The 13,142-nt window shown below is 32.3% G+C and overlaps 1 long non-coding RNA gene across 1 annotated transcript; it reads left to right on the top strand.

The window, feature by feature from the left end:
• Positions 1 to 292: 292 nt before the first annotated feature.
• LOC143047752 (uncharacterized) lies at positions 293 to 8,673 on the top strand. Its single transcript, XR_012969654.1, has 3 exons — positions 293 to 644; positions 3,351 to 4,494; positions 8,266 to 8,673. It is a non-coding gene; the product is annotated as an uncharacterized LOC143047752 (long non-coding RNA).
• Positions 8,674 to 13,142: the final 4,469 nt, after the last annotated feature.

Below are 13,142 nucleotides of genomic sequence, written 5' to 3' on the forward strand. Positions count from 1 at the left end.
AATATCATAAATAGAGAAAAAAAAAGAAAAAGAATAGAAAATAATCTGGCAATAATATAAAAAAAAGTTCTTAATGGACAAATGAATAAAGAAAAGATGAAAAATAGGTCTAAAAATCAAAGACAAAAGAATTGAGGGAATCCCCATCCGGACCCTCATTATGATTAACTAACATTATATTGAGTATTTTGAATGACTTTTAAAAACATAAGATTTTTAACCGATTACGTATTTTCAAAATGATTTTCAAATCATTGAATAGATAATTTGGGGTTAAACTACATGTTTTATTTACAATGACGAAATCTATTGTTTGAAAGCAGGGACGTGAAGATTTCGATCTAAGTGAAAAGCTTTGTTCAAGCATTGCTAAACTTTCATTTAGAAACTTTAAATGAATTTTGAAACGTAATGCATGTGGGTCTTCGACTTTTAATAACTAGTTTGTCAAAGGAAGAAAAAACATACGTTAATGCATGAGAGATATAACTGTGAATTATTTAATAATCAACACATTGGTAGGAACATTATGTTGGCATTACACAAGTCCATGATATAGCATTCAATATAAGGCTTCGAAGGATTAATATATTGTGAAAAAGAAATGAGAACTGTTGGAAAACATGTCATAATACAATTATAAGGTTAGTGTGCATCGTTCTTGTGAATTTAAGACATAGTTTTATTTCTTTTAACAAATTCTTTCGTATACAGCATATCCAAAATTTAATCCGAAAGACCTATTAGGTAATTTCTGATCGTATAAACTGAGTATCTAAGCATACAAATGGTCCGGAGATGGCATATTGCAAGGATCAATTTCTGTCCCAATCCAATATACCACAATTTACTAGTTTTCAAGATGTATTCGTTATTTAAACATCATCTGGGATCCATCTATTAGCTCAACTTACATAAAGGCCAAGTGTTCCTTTCTCATGTCTTAGCGTACGTTGTCCGTTAACTTTCACATTTATAGTGTTCTCCTTTGAAACTAAAAGGCTAAATGGAACCGAAGTTTGCCTCGATTAGCCGTGGTTTAAAAGAATTTGCCCGATAATGCCAATGCCAATCAATATGGCCGCCATAACTAGAAATAGAAATTAGGAGAAAATGCAAGTACTGTCTATAATTTTTAAAACCCGAAACAATATGGTTGAGAAAATCCGTTTAAGGCAAAAATATTTGAAATATCAGATTTTACCTACTGTTTCAGATGTCCTTAGATATTCTTTTAGATCATAATATATAAATCTTTGAAAGAAACAAAAATGATCAGCAAGACAAGATCATCAAAGCAGTTAATATGGACGAATCGTTAGTCGTCTCCTTGTAGGACTTATTTTTCATAAATGAAGATTTTTACCATTTGTGCATGTGTGTGTCAATTTAACCAACAATGCAAAAACCGCAAATGAGTAACGAGGAAGAAATGGCAGTCAACTACTAATAGGACTTTTTTTTAGGAGTAATTGCTAAAAATGACAAAGTTTATAGTTCGTTTCGTTTTTTATTGTTTTGGTTTGGGTGTTTTTGCGTTTTGAGCAAAAATGATACATGGAGCGAAACTGTGAACATGAAAAATAATCAAGATTACAAAACTGTCAAATATCTTGCATACATATTGCAGTTTTCGGTCGTTAGAAAGCAGAGCGTGTCTGCATTCAAGGGACCAAGAGTATGAAACTTATGTTGCAAGAAATTAAACGTATTATACGTTATGGAATCAATAATATTAAATATTTTTTTACCTATTATGATAGAAAAAAAAAGTAAATAGAAAGTTTCAATTAAACTTTCTTACATAAGATAAGTTATTAACGAGAATCTATTTTAATGATATACTTTATATTTAACTTTACTGCAGGGTTTGTTACTCTTGCAGTGTGGACATAGTAGAATGTGTCCCCGTGCCTATACGTGTAGTGTATGCCCTTATATTTTTACAGTAAGGTTTTTGTTTGCCTGTAACATAAATTAGGCCGCTAGTTTTCTCGTTTGAATTGTTTTACGTTTGCTATTTCGGTGTCTTTTATAACTGACAATGCGGCATGGGCTTTTCTCCTTGTCGAAGACCGTACATAATGACCTATACTAGTAGTTGTTAATTTCTGTTTCATTTGGTCTCTTGTATGAGAGTAATCTAATTGAAAATCAAAACATATCTTCTTTTATATATTATGATATAACATGGACATATACCTTTTGATTTCATGATATTTTTATTATTTTTGAATTAAATGGATTAGTTGCGAGTCATTGATTTACGACTAATTAAAAACTAACAATAAATATAGTATAATAATAATAAATTATGTTGTTAGTTAAAGTGTCACGTATTGATTAACAGTGGAACAATAGGTTCATAAGGGATGACATTTGTGCTTTTTTATGAATAAAAGGAGATAAGGCGTCAATTATTTAGTTTATATTGTAATCATAGAAAGCAGTCAAATTACGACTACGTGTATTTATAAGTTGATTGACTTTTTAATAGAATATGTGTTGCATTTCGGCCTATTTTGTGAACCGAAAATTTCAAAAAATAAGACATATAACATAATTTCAAAGATAAAATGAATAATTATGTGATACTGATCCAGTGTGTCCAGAATAAACATCCCATGGTCACTCATTCTTGTAGTAAGATAGATTAAAATTAGAAGTAGATAGAATGTCTTCCGTAGACGGGTGTTCGTTCTATTCGTCTTCTTAATGAAAAGGCTGACAGAACACTAGTCAAACATTCAATGGCATCATAGTGATTTTAGTATATAAAGCTCAGGTCAACACCAAAAATTCAGATATTTATTTCAATCATATTTATTAACGCAGCATACGTTTAACTCTATCATTTTAGTAACGAGGCTTCTAGCCACTCATCTTTGCTAGCCAAGGGTTACGAGCCACTTCCCTCCTCTCTACTGGATCTTCGCTAGCCAAGCGAAGATGCTATCCACTACAAAAATAATATTCTAGTCGGAAAGATTGATATCTAATGAGTTTGTTTCCAATCAAAATTCAGCCCAGTGAATCAATCAAAACATAGAGAAAACTGTGTATTTCTGATAAATGCAGTTAAGGTAAATAATTAAATCGAGAAAATTCACCCCCTGAAATTTTACTGAAAGATTAAAATTTATCTGAAAATTTTAATGCAATAATAAGTTTTCGCCTTTCCATCATATCAATTTTCCTTAACCCCAATTAAGTAATCTTAAAATCTTATTTGTCATGTGACATGTCAAACATGATTGTCCTGCTTTAAAATTAATATTTTATATAGCACCTTGTAAGAATCACGTCAATATTTGTAAACATTTCTTGATTGTTTATTTTCTTTTTATTAGGGGATTGTTTGATCAGCACGTATTGTTGTAGTAATCCGATTTAAGATGGACATTTATTGACTCCATACAAAGTAATCAATGACCGCCATTGCTTCACAAAAAGCTTACCTGTATGAAACGAGAGGCAGTGCAAAGGGTAGACAGAGGCACAGTTTGGACTATAAACTTGAAGGTCGTCATGCTACGCTCGCCTGTCGGGATTCTACATCGCTCAAAGGAAAATTTTCATTAAGCATAGGAAGAAAAGTGGATTTGTCTAAAGAAAAGGAAGAGAAAGAAAAAAGACAAGATGAACGTAGCGATGCTGATCCAGTGATTTTACCGAAATGTAGGGAAGAAACATCGACCGATCTAATGGAAAAGTGCGAATCATCGGGTGAAGAATCGGCATATCAATTCATGCGTGAAAATACAGATGACGTACCATTGACTGAAGAGCTTCTTAGTAATGATACAAATCAGCATCCAACTATATGTTCAGAATGTGCTAAATTAAGTCTGTATCGAAAATTTAGACGGTTTAAAAATGCAGTAACAAATGACAATAAAGAACTGAATACTTGTGTAATTTGTGAAAAAAAGAAACTTTCAAATAGGAAATCTGTGAAAGATGAAAAAACTTTGCTGATGTCAATTATATATCCACATGATTTTTATGATCGATATCAGAGTGTAAGACGAAATGTCCAAACACCATCTGATGACGTTGAAAGAAAACGAGAACGCAAAAGGAAAACAATCCATCAGAAAACTATAGTGCCGAAACAGAGTATAACACTTCCGGATACCGTAAATGAAGGGGATAAAGTCCTTCTTAAGCCTCATGTTGTAAAATTCAAAGAAAAAGAGAAACAAAGGAGGGAAAGCAATATAAATGTCGTAAATCATGAGTTCGAAATTGATAACAGAATTGTACCTAGTAACATTTTACCGCCATTAAAAGTGACAACACCAATGCCTACGAAACCTAAGCATATGCGATGTATACCTCAGACAAAGGCTTACTTTGTCGCATCACTGACCTCAGAGAATATCTCAAGAGAACATAAGTGTTCTTGGTTTGATCAAAAGAAATCATTTAGAGGCTTTATGCTGTCAAGGAGTGAAAAATTCGAAAGACCGAAACTAGCGGACGTGAGACACTGTAAGTATATTATTCTAGTAAATTCATAGACATGCAAATAAAGTCAAAATAATGTAGGTTTCTGATAACATCTTCAGTTCTCAAGTAGGTTTTGAAAATAGACATTGCTTTTGAAACAAAAACATCTGGGAAATCGAGTCACGTAAAAAACAAAAAACAACAACAAAAAAAAACCAACAAACAACGACACAAGATAAAAAAATCAAAATAGATAAACAGGACACGTAAATTGAAATCAGTGTATAACCTCAAAGTGGTCGAATAGACATTTATTCAGTTTGCTAAAAGGTTAACTTCATAATCGAGGAAATTCATAAGTGGTCAATATTGGCCATAAAAATCCAGTTTACATATATAAAAATAATTATAAAATCAATGAATGGTAATATTTTCTTGGTGTTGGTTATTGATTCGGGTAGCATTATCCTCATTACCAGTTTTATGTCTCTTTTGAGTTGTTTTCCAGACTCTTTTTTTACGTATTTTCTCCGTTGGTAATGCCGTTGTCCATCGGTCTTTAGATTATTGTTTTTGATTTACCACCTTAATTCCTTTACGGTCCAACGATTTACAGAAAAGAGCGACGATTTACAGAAAAGAACCGAAAAGAACCGAAAAGGACCAAAAAGAACCGAAAAGGACCGAAAAGGACCGAAAAGAGGATACATATATATTTATTAAATAAAGTTAAAACAATATATATGTACACGGATTTTTGTTATATTGTTAACAGTTCTTCGTAATAATAAAATTGAATGCACAATTCAAAATTTAGATTGCGCATTTATAGGGATATGTGAATTTACAAAAAAAGAAATGATGAAGGATGTTATGAACTTGTGCTGCAGTGGACAAACTCTTTTGGGTTTCGACAAAACATTTAACATTTGTGACATTCATGTGACACCATCTGTTTTCAAACAACTTTCTGTCACGAAGGTTGAAACAGGAGAACCGCCTTTATTTGTTGGACCCATGTTTTTACACGACTGTTCGCATTTTGATACGTATAGTATTTTTTTCTCGCATCTTAAGACCAAACTCGCGGATGTGGACACCTCGGAGTTGGTCATTGGTTCCGATCAAGAAGGATCTTTAGCTAAAGCCATTGTCAAAAGGTTTCCAGAGGCAACTCATGTATTATGTACCCGGCATTTGAAATTAAACCTTTCAGAAAAGATGAAAAATGGAGTTGGGATGTATAGAAAGGACAGATTAGATATCGACCAACGCATTTTTGGAAGAAATTGTATTTCTAATGTAGAAGATAGTGCCGTTTTTGAAGAAAAGTGTGAAGAAGTCGAAGAATTATGTAAGTTGAAATTTTCATCATTAAAAGGTTACTTTTCAACGGTTTTGAAGCCAGTACTTAAAGGGAAAATATATGAGCCGCAAAATGCGGGAAGAATTGAAAGAGAGTGGACTAACAATAATAGTGAATCTTACAATCATGTTCTAAATATAGCTGTTGATTGGAAGCCTCAGTCATAAGTTGACTTTGTGATAAAGATGACAGACATGGTAGAGGCTAATTATAAAGATTTACGGAGAGCAGTGATAGGGAGAGGACCTTATACGCTTACGATCACACACGAACATTTTAAGATTGACAGGCATGTTTGGGCAAACAAAACTTTAATGGAAAGGTACAAATATTTTGCCAGGTTCCGCCGATACCGTATGAAGACCAAATTGGTTAAGTCAACAGACGGCAGACGAGTGGTCAATGAAGCTAGGTCGAAAGGAAAGAAGAAAAAGTCAGAGGAAAAGGAAACCGGCTGATAGGACAATTACGATAGGACAACGACGATAAAACGGCAACGCGTGCAGTAAATTGACTTCAAAAACAAACTGTGTGTAATTCAATGTATTTATATGTGTATATATTTCTCAGCACTAACTACTCATACTTCTTGTTTTTCTTTTTATAGGTAAAATACACTAATAAACCTGGAGCACATGAGTCAATGCATGTCAACACTAGTATTAATTGAATTATAGTATATTGCTATTATTTTGTTGCGTGTTTCCTGTAGTATTTTTTTATTACTCATATTACATATATCTATTGTCTGTGTATTGCATATGTTATTGTTTGTATGCTATATGTCCTCCTAGGGACCCTTATTTGGTGCCGGAATAAAAAAAAAATATCTTTTCTATTTTTCTATTCTATAAAATAGGCATCCGACCCTACCTGTAATTTTTCACATTTGTGAGTTAAAATTAGTCCTTTCACAGTATAAGGTTTTCAATGATTTGCAATTTGCTTATTTCCTTCGATTACAAAAAAAAAATCGATATCCTTTTCGGTTCTTTTCGGTCCTTTTCGGTTCTTTTTGGTCCTTTTCGGTCCTTTTCGGTTCTTTTCTGTAAATCGTCGCTCTTTTCTGTAAGTCGTCGAACCCATTCCTTTACATCCTCTTTTCGTTTCTTTGATATCACCTTGATTTTCGAAGCAGAAATCCATTCTGTCAGTCTTATGTTCCATAACTCTTATTTTACAAAACAGAGGTTAATCAATTTTACCAAATGATGTAGCCAATAGAAATCAACACTCAGTGGCGGTTCCAGATTTTTTTTATTAGTGGGTGTCTGCCTAAGAGGAGGCCCGCTCCAGTCATGCTTTAGTGATTTAGTGATTTCATATAAAATCAAACATTTGTTTCGACAAAAGGGTGGACCAGGCACTGAGCAACACAAAAAAATACTCAGAAAAATAAGCATTGAGTAGCACAAAACACTTCGCAGAATATGTACTCTCACTGGTAGCTCTTTGGAAATGTTTAATTATTCACATCTGCTTAACACTTTAACATGTGCATTGTATTATAGTTAATGTCCCGATTCAGATTGAGCGTGTTCTTATTTTAATACATCAAAACTATCCCCCTTTTAGTAAGAGCACATTACCTTGTATAACGCACAAACAAGACATTATCAATCGAGTTTTTGTTTAGTTTCCTTTGGTACATGACATCGGACTTCTTTTGAACTGAGTTTTACTGTGCGTATGGTTGTGTGTGTGTTTTTTTTTTTTTCTATAGTGGCTAGAGGTTTTATGGGGAGGATTGAGATAGCATGTTTGCGCTATCCCTTCGTCAGGAGCCTCAGGCCTTGACTTCACGTTTCAGCTAGCAAGCAAGCTAACCAAAGATATTACATTTACCTACACACTCAATGCAATCGGCTGTAAGTTATTTTAACTTACTTTGGGTCTATTGTATCTTTTATCATTCTTTGTTACGGCATATTGATAATTGTTAAATGAACTTGCGATCTTATATTCTTGTAGCTCAATTGTAAGCTTGTTCGTGTTCTTTTGACTTTTTCACAAGATTTGTAGAGTAAAGTTTTTCGGTCTATATGCAAACAAAATAGCTTGATTACTTGTCCATGAAGTTCAGGGACTAATCTTTGACTGTATTTATAAGGAATTTGTTGCCAGCGTCAGATATTTGAGTCTCTTAAATCTATTCACCCATGTCCAGACTTAGGACATTAAGTTGTACGTATTGTGTGAACGCTTACTTGTAAATCACAGTATGTTGACAGCTATACTAGTTTATAGAGTGTTAATCTAGATGTATGTCCGGTTTTGAGTTGATATCTATACAATTGATGCCAATTTTCACCACACACAGAAAACTTTAAAAGTCAACTATAGCCGAAGAGTGATATAAGTATACCTTTAACATAAATTTGATATAAATATTGCTTTTATCTGTTAGCTACCGAAATATCTTAAATGAGATGTCTTATCTGTTGTAGCTTTATTCAACGTTGGTAGCTTAGGATTGACAATTGGCATTCCAGAATACAACGACAAACTTGGAAACAGACAAACAACCACGAACAATTTTCTCTCTCGAACATGTACATCCCTAACAAATCTAAATAGACCTCAGAGTTTACACGCGCCTATGAAGAATAAAGTCCGGCCTCCTGGGTCAGTCGGACATAGAAGTATGCCATGACAGTTTTGTTGACTTGCCTTTAATAATAGAATGAGTTTTCGAAAATGATAGAAACGAACCTAATTTTATTCTGTTATTACGTAAAAATGTTGATCATAGACAAAGATTATTTTCTTGGCAAAACAAAATGTTTGAAAACCTATTTGACATTGGTAGATGAACTGTTCATTTATTGTTTAATATTAAATTTACTTGTTATTCATTATTTGTCAACAAGTTATGTCTGTTTATAATGTATTTCTAAATAGTAAATATTTGACAAATCTGCAAGTTAGTCGGATAACATAGGATTAAAAGAAGGGTTCACATCATAATTTACACACAACTTGAGTTCTTTTGAAATTCAACTGCCAATGCTACATCTGAAAAGTTGAGAAAGAGAATTTCTGAAGTTCCCTCTGTGCATGGAAGTATTCTTATATGAATTTTGCCGTGCTCTGTGGGACTTGAGCCCATGTTTCCGTGACATCGTGACAACCACGCCTTGATGCATTTCAAAATTAACAAACATATCTGAAGTTGTTTTTTTTCTGAACTCAGCGGGATTTGAAAACATGTTTCATAACAGACATATTACAAAAATTAGAGAACTTATTTTACACCACAGCACACAATAAGAAAGATTTCAAGTGAAACGAAATTTAAACTATTGATTTTCTTATGTTTAACCATTAACTGGAACAAATTAACCATCCCATTCAATTGGGTGTTAATTTTCGTGTCGAATATATGGAAGTATTGCAATTATTTTCTATATATTATTTATATGTTATACAATACTTGGTAATGTTTTATGAATATTTTAAGCCCGAGGAGAGCTTGCTAAATCTCCCGTAGTTGTTCGTTATCTGATCACTTACAAATATTGCAAAAATAATAAGAATAATTTCATAACAAAATAATAGAATAGTATTTCATATTAAAAATATTAAAAAAAAACCAACGTTGTGTTTGATTATATGGAATAAATTATCTAAAATTAATTGTTCTATTCAAATGAATCAATGAAAAAGAAACGTATAAGATGAATAAAGCTAGGCAGTCGAGTCATCAAAATTAATACAACAAACAAGGGGGTGACCATTTGAATATATATACGTGGGAGGTGGATTTTGAAAGTGAATAACTTGAAATAGATATATATAGCTTTACACAAGATGAAAATGGGAAATGTTCATTCTGCAACACAAAATGCAGGACAGAAATGGTAAGCAACAGATAAAAAAAGCATTACAGAAAAAAAAACATTACAGAAAAAAAAAAACATCCGCCCATATCAATTGGTTCCCCTTTATGAAATAAAGTGTTGTTCTTCATGGTTTCCATGCATTTGCTTTACTCGCATAAACCAAATTGGTAAAAAGGTAAAAAATACATGCATCAAAAAAGATAGACAGCATACTATACAGTTTATTTTAACATTTTTATAAAGTAATTATATTATTCAATCCAATTTCAATTCTACCGAAGACTTTTTACCAAACACTGATTGTGTTTTAGGTATCTGTTGATTCTTAAAACAATATTAAAAAATAGAAGATACATATTTCCCTGTGAATGACGCGTGTTTCTGTAATAATTCTTTTTTTTTGGTGAATGTTTTAAAATACTTTTAACTTTAACTGAACCCCTCTATGGAACTCCTTGCTCAAATTGAACCAAAAATGTCAGAGGACACCTTATAGGATTTTTAGCAATTTCACGTATAATGCCTATTATCTTTAAAACTTTGTAAACAAGAGGGATCATAGATACCTTATATAGCAACAATAATCAACAACACAAGATCTGCATTTTAATTCAAACACAGTCGAAATTTGTAATCGTCTTCTTATGAGCGATATTGACCTTGAATGACGATTTTTACATATTTGTTTGGCCTTTTCGCAATAATTTTGTAAAGTATAATGAATAGAAAGAATGTTAAACAGCCAGAAACGGACACACTACTTCTTGTTATTACCCCTTATTATGTTTTTTGTCCATTTTTTTACATTGGTGTCTATAGTAGATAAAGATCTTACGTCAACATGGCCGAGATTGTCAGTATAAAGTACAGATCTTGCGTCAACATGGCCGAGATTGTCAGTTGCCTCACCTTGTTGGAACTTAGCCTTTTAAGTAAAATGTCTTGCACGACCAATTAGAAAATTATTTTTGTAATTATGAAACTATTTTGTATTGTGTGAGAGTGATCATTGTTGTAGGTGAACATTGATCCTGGTGAGCGCATAGTCTCTATTGAACGTTTATTTTTGAAACCTTTAAAACAAAACCACGCATCTGCTATACTGTGAACTGCGACAAGCATGTGTAGAAGGAGATTAAGAGAGAAAAATGGTCTCTTCATATCTTTTCAAGTACTACATCCAATTAGAAATGGAAAACAAATATTCAACAGAACCATGAACTGACGAAATATTGGCCACTGGACGTTAAGCAACCAACAATCAATAAATCGTCAACAGATCTTATATTCCAACTTATTTTAACGATTTGTTGTTACAGAACTGTCTCAAAAGAAGAGTATGGTTGAACGATTACAAACTTATTATATATGTTTTTGATTTTTTAGTCAGGAGCCTGTAATCTAGAGTGGTAGTCTTTGGTTGCTGTTCCTCGGAATTATAAAAACAATGTTGTAAATGTTTGTTTTCCGTTGTAAATGACTATTCTATACTGTATGAAACAATAAATTGCAAATTGCATTTATTACTGATCTATATATCATTAAATATTGAATAAACGAAGGGTTAGATAATCGGTTCATATTGAAACATGTTCATGTTCCTTCCAAAAGGCAACGCCAGGACAGTTACAGAGTAGGCCCACTCCTGTGATAACCAGTCAAATCTATCGTTGTTTTACCACATTCAGTCTCCTTCTGAAATCCTGTAATGAATCTGCAAGTTGACTTTTACGAATTGTACCTTTTGAACGAATGAAAACCTCATGATACAACAGACTGTTAGTTATGACGTTTTTACTATGGGCTATTTTTGGCATCCAGAAGCGAGGGTAAGAGTAGCAGCCATTTGCTGAAGATTTATTGTGATGAACAAAATTATATTTGGTATTGGGTAAAATATTACCGTATTTTCCACATAAGAAGACTTTCTTTTCGAATTGATCATTGTTACATAATTCTTCCTCTTTGATGGTATCCAATTTACCGACAGTTTTTATTCTTGAAGGTTGATTTTTCACTTCGTACCTTTTTCGTAATGGCACCTTTTCGTTGTTGTCCATGAATTCCGAAGTAGTTAGAGACAGACCGTGTTTAGCAATTACAGCTTTACTGACCTTCAGTTGCAGTTCCGGAAGATCAAAGCTTCTTAATCTTTGATATATCTGAATTTTGAATAATCCTTTGTCGTGTACATTCCGTTCTAAGTTTTTTTTTAAATATTTAATTTTAGCTGTAAATGTTAAATAGCAGATATATAATCGCTACACTTAAGGCAAAAGTATAACACGACTTAACTCACAATTATTTTAAAGATCCATTTTATCAGGCAGAAATGAGAGTAAGAAAAGTTAAACTTTCCAACACATTAGGACATAATTTAAGTATGATAAATACTTGTTCGGTTTTATCAAATACATATGTATAGCTAAAATATCCTTTTTCGCTTTGAAATTTAAATAAATGTTTGTCTATTATATTGCAAGGTTTTGGGAAAGTTTATTTTCCCACATTTTAAGACGGAAATGTCCAGTTAAATAAGAAAGGACGTGTTAATAAATGCAAATAATATGTATTTACATATCGATAAACACTAAGAAATCTGTGAAGAAAATGTACATGTTTAAATTATGTGTGAATAATCAATGTTTCATTAAAGTTCAATTACAAAGTTTACAATATTGTTGACATTTCCCTTCAAACAGTATGTTGTATTTCAGAAAAAAAGAGATGTAAGCAAGTAGATATAATGTACGATAATTAAGACTAAACAATCTTTAAAGAGGAGGATGACACGCTTTTGTGATTTGTGAAATCAGAGACAAATACTACATGTCTCTAGTAAAATGAAGTTTAAAAAGTTGAGATGTAGGGTAAAAGGGATAAAAAATAGGAATGAGGGATATTGGGAAAGGGGGTAAAATGGGATCTCTTTAAAAACTTTGTTCATTGCACACCCAAAAAAATCTTGAAGTTTATACTTTTCTCCTGTTAATTCTAATTAGGTCGAACTTATATTTTTGAATAAAATTATGTTCGAAATAAAATCGAAAAGCTTTTTCCGTTCATGTGTATTTGAAATAGATTTGTTTTCTAATAATTGAAGCGCTCATTATAACTTAAAAGGTTATTGATATGTATTGTTAATATTGGCACACAAATGATAGTCTGTATAAAAACTGTCCCGGTTATAGAATGAAATTCAAAACAGTGTGGCTGTGGCCATTGATTGACACATTAAATTCATCCATTGACTGGGACAATTTACGTGAACGTTTGTCTGTAACGACTATTGTTCACGACGTACCTACGATAGACATTTAAACTGTGGGGTCACCAAAGGTTTCTTAACGCCTTTAATTATAAAATAATTCAAAAAATTAATCAGGAATAACCTTTATGTTTTGATTTATATAATTGATATAAATCAAAACATCGTGTTATTTCTGATTAGTGTTTCGAATTACTTTATTAAGGTGTTGAGA

Source organism: Mytilus galloprovincialis, chromosome 10 (assembly GCF_965363235.1).
Source record: "Mytilus galloprovincialis chromosome 10, xbMytGall1.hap1.1, whole genome shotgun sequence".
Classification (NCBI taxonomy): Eukaryota; Metazoa; Mollusca; class Bivalvia; order Mytilida; family Mytilidae; genus Mytilus; species Mytilus galloprovincialis.